Below are 5,104 nucleotides of genomic sequence, written 5' to 3' on the forward strand. Positions count from 1 at the left end.
GGACGAAATGGGGGACGTGTTTGTGTCGCCGGCGCATCCGCAGCTGTTTCTAACAGAAGTTTTGTCATTCGTTGACGCCACAAAATGTACACGGAACTTTCGTGAAGGCGAGCAGGTGCTGCTGGCGGGGCACTTGATTGCATTCGGCAAAAAAGATTGTACTAGTAACCGTATTAATGTGCACGGCATCTGTTTGAGTACCAGCTCTGTGAAAGGGGAACCCCACACCATAAACATCGAAATAAGTGTGGGAAGTACATGCAAAATAGCTAAGGCAAACTGCTCATGCAAAGCGGGACTATCTCAAGCTTGCAAGCATGTTGTGGCACAACTTCTTCAAGTGAACAGGTAAGTCTTACTTCCTGTTGGAAGACACTGGCGGGCTTTACCACGTCCGTTAATATTTCAAACCAAAATGGGTATCTAATCATTAAGTTAAGCCTCAGTTTTGCACCACAAACTCCGGTAAGCAAATTTCACATTCAGAAAATATCAACTGGAGAAAGGGATCTTAATCTGAGCCAACTCTCATGAAGTAGAAGCTCGCCCTGGCCCTTTTGCCATTAACCTGCCTCAGAGAAGCAGAATGACGAGTTAATATTATTTGGGATCCCATTAATCTCGGTTTACGTATTCACTGGTGTTTGTGAAGCGCGGCCACAGCTTTTCAGAAACTTCAGGCATCCGTAATCAGTTCCATACTGTGTATTCAGCTTCAAATGCAAGATTTTTTGCAGGTGCTTTGAGATTGCAGTAGTACTTTCTTTTTAATACCTGTGCTCGTGATTTTTTTAGGACGGGCTTGGACAGCTTGAACATGCTGAGCCAAACTGAGCTTGAGTGCACCTGGAAAAGCAAGCCTGGCACCAAGGTTTATGGGGAGACAGGGCCACTTGATCAATTTTGTCATGTGGAGACTGTACCCAAGCCATTTACCCTTGATGAGGCAGAGGCTCTGTCGTTGAGGAAGGACTTAATGGGGTTATGTCCGTACGCAGCGTTAGCGAGGCACAGGTAGGAAACGCCGGTGTCCATGCAAAATAATGCATAGCATAACATAAATCAATAATTTTAACTCTAATAGCTATCCACGGTGCATATCTTTCATCCATCTTTTCTTTCATGTTTCACACTTATATCTTTTTTATTTCACACATTCCCTATCATTTAAACAGGGTTAAAAACTGGGCTTCTTGGTTCTGCATTTAAATTTGTAATTAAAATCGAAGTGTACCATTTCACCGACGTGAGACGTTCATAGACGTGAATGAAGATGCTGAAGTTACAAGTGGCGTTGATACACCACATATATGTTAATTGTCGTGCTATTGTTGTCAAAACAAGGAGATGCATTATGTAACCTATTAATATTTTTCCATTTGTATTTTCCATTTTAGTGAATGCCGCTGGCTCAGAGAGATTCCCCCGGTTCAAAACAGCAGGTGAGCGCCAATTTCACAAATGAGACATGTAGGGAACCTGACAATTGCAGTGTTTCTTTCTGACATTCATACTGAACACAATTAGCAGAAGCACTCAAACAACTCTCAATGATCACTTCTTTCCCTCCAGTTGTAAGAGGCCTACACCGGATGTACACGATCTGACTGCTGTAATGGACAACGCTTTTCAGAGTGTTGTTATGCATGACCTTGCAGCATGGCCCCGTGGGGAACTCGGCGTAGACTCAGCTGACTTTTATGTCAAATTCATTCAAGTCACACGTGACAGTGCTTCCTGCCTTGCAGCAAACACAAAGATGAATAAGCTCTTGTGGATGCAAGAAAGGAGGATCCGAATCACAGGTTCTCTGTTATGAGCCCTCTTTTGTGGAACACAAAGGTGCACAGAAAAACAAAAAAGAACACGAGCGCACCATCTTTGACTCTGAGGGATGAAGGGACACGGGAAACACAAATGAAACGACATTACTCATATTTTTTTCGTTTGTGTTTGCTGTGTCCCTTCCCCCTTGTATTCAAAGATGCTGCTTTCACCGATTTCACACTAACTCGCCTGCCCTCCTCATACTTTGTTTGCACAAAATCAGTGACCACTGTTGTATCATGTCATGACCGGTGTGTTAAGTTTCGCTATTGTGCATCCAGGTACTACTTGCTACCCACTGTACACATACCGAAGACATCAGTGGGAACAAAAGGTGGCCTCGACACTTCATTCAAGCTTCAAGGGCAATGAGAATACGAAATATGGACTAGAAACTGAAGCTGTCGCAAGGGCTCACTACCAAACCCGTGTTCAAAATGAAGTAATCATCCCAGGACTGGTCATCCCTGTTGAATGCCCATGGGTTGCTTGCACCCCAGATGGAGTAGTGCTGAAGGATGGAGTGCCTACAACACTACTCGAGATTAAATGTCCTGTCAAAGGGAAGAAAGAAAGTGCAAGTTGTGTTGCGGAGTCATGTAAGTTTATTGTGAAAGATGAAAATGGAGGCGGCTACAAGCTAAAGAAAAAACACACTTATTTTGGACAAGTACAACTCGGTATGGCAATCCTCAATGTTACGGAGTGTGATTTTGTAGTATTTTGTAGTTCAGATAACTCCTTTCTCAATATCAAAGTGCCGTATGATCACGACTTTACATGGGGAATGTTGACTCACCTGAAGGGGGTGTACTTCAAGCATATTCTGCCAATTCTTAGCAGGAGCTCACAGCAGTCTTAATACGATTTGCCTAGCTTCCATTACAGTTCACATCCTCTGAAGTGTCCACAATAAAAGCTTGCAAGGACTGTACATGTAACAAATTACTTAACAAATAAAAGTTTATTGAAAAGTTCATTTCAGTGTCATTCGAAAGAAACATTTAAAACACTGTGCCACTCGTTATAACATATCAATGTACATACTGTACAATTCCGAAGTACGTGCTGTGTACAAAATAAAACATATACAAAGCTGCTAAAATGTGCTCGAAGGAAGGGTATGTATTACACATGCACATTATTCTATTGCACTGCTGCATAATGTACAGATGATGTGATGATGAACACTGCTAGAAGTGGAGAAGTTAAGGCTCGGAAAATCTCTTGTCTGCTAGAATAGGCTTTGAAAGATTTGTCAACGCCGCAGTTATGAGAATAATGTCATTTGCCAGGTGAACCATATGCCATGGCAGCTTGCCCTTCAAAATTTTGTACACCTTCATGCGTTGAATTGCGCGCTCTACGTGGACTCGTGCAGCAGCAATTTTTCTGGTTCGCTGTGCATCTTCCTTTGTCAGTTGACCCTGCTTCTTCAAAAATGGCGGCCGTACAACGCCTATGAGGTGATCCTCACAAGTTGACTCGATTAAAAAGCCCTTGTCCACCATTACATCGTCTATACCTGGAAGGAGCATCTTCACCAGGTTGCTCTGCTCGAATATTGCTTTGTCGGAGGCTCGGCCCCCATATGCTTTACTGATATAGGTAATCAAACCGCCTGGTGACACCCCGATCATGCATTTGATAGTATACCCTTTCTTGTAGTGCGAATACAAATTTACTCTGCACTTGAGGCATTTCGGTTGTGCGACTGGAACCTCTGTACAGTCCAACACGACACGTACTTCAGGGAAGGAGGCAAAGCAAGCAGGAAGATTGCTCAATACTTCATCTTTAGATGGCCAAAATATTGCACACTGAAGGAGAGCAGCTAGCGCGACGATGGTTGACTTTACAATGGCACCACAAGTAGAAGGAGCACAACCAAAAATACGTGCCAGAAAATCATATGAGAGGCTGTGCTTTATTATCATCATTGCCATGACTATCTTGTCTCTACATGTAAACACTTTTGACATTTTTTCTGCTCTCTTCGACAACTGCTCTGCTAGTTTATTCAGAAGCGCTGTACTGTTCAAGCCAGTGGTGGAAGAGATATTTCCCTCATTTATAAGTGCAGTAAATGTCTGGGGAAAGTACCCTGATGTCACTTGCACCCCAACATCGTGACGCCCCACAGTCTGCAAACTTTCCACATTTACCTCTTCATTCCTGCGTCGCTCTTCATTGACATCCTCCAGATCAGGTGATTGGTCTTCCTCATTGCTGCGATTAGCGTGGTCCTCTGCACCATGCACCTCATCCTCACAGTGTATTCTGTCCCTGTCGTAACCTTCCACGACACCGTTAGCATCATCGTGCAGCAAATGCTCTGTGATGGACGTCGGGGGCTAGAATAGAATAGACAGGTGTGATTTCTTGCAAAGCAAAGTTCGACCGTCAGCATCCGCCAGCATGCATAGCAACAATGTATCTTTGAAAACTTACAGCGCGGCATATTTCCAAAGTATAAATGTGCTAGCAGCACACGGAAGTTTTGTGCAAACTAGCCCAGGTAACGCACCTTAGCAGCCGCTCTTCTTTCACTCCTTTTCGAGCGTTGTGTCGCGCTCTTCTTTTTCCTTTCTTCTTTAGCAGCATCGTGAACAGACGACACTGGAAGATTTTCCGAGGGTACTGCTGTTCTCTTCAATCTCCTCTTCTGGGAAGGAGCATCTAAAATTTGAGCAGGACGACAACATTACATCGCTGAAATTCTGATCGCATTTCGAGAGTACCGAAGAGAGATGCTAGTTCAAACGCGAAGTCACATTGCACGTACCCGGGAAAAAGTAGTCGTCCTTCTTGAAATGAAATGAGCAAACACACATTCCGTTTGTAACTTTCTTCCCAATTCTGAGTAGCCGGATCCATTCTTTGCGCCGGTTGATGGAGCGTCCACTGCATTGACACCTTTCATGCTCCGGTGGAAACTTATGAAACACCAAATCACGATGCTTCCATTGCGTACTGTTGCATTGCGGCACAGAACAAAACCGCTTACAAACCGATTGCGCCTTAGGTGGGAACTGCATCCCATGTAAACGACAGGAGGATATGTGAAAGCACTGCTACATGTGCCCCGCAAAGCGAAACCGAGAGAATCTCCCCCGTCTTAGCGATTCCGTAGTGCGCCGCAAGAGGGCGAGCGCCGTGCCGAAGAAGCGAATTCCGATTGCCTTCCTCTCTTCAATGAGGCTAAAACTCTCTCACACCCCAGGTTGCACTAGTGACCTGTCCATATAGGTATGGCGCCGTGCTTGATAATGTAATC

This window comes from Ornithodoros turicata, unplaced genomic scaffold, assembly GCF_037126465.1.
Source record: "Ornithodoros turicata isolate Travis unplaced genomic scaffold, ASM3712646v1 Chromosome126, whole genome shotgun sequence".
Taxonomy (NCBI): domain Eukaryota; kingdom Metazoa; phylum Arthropoda; class Arachnida; order Ixodida; family Argasidae; genus Ornithodoros; species Ornithodoros turicata.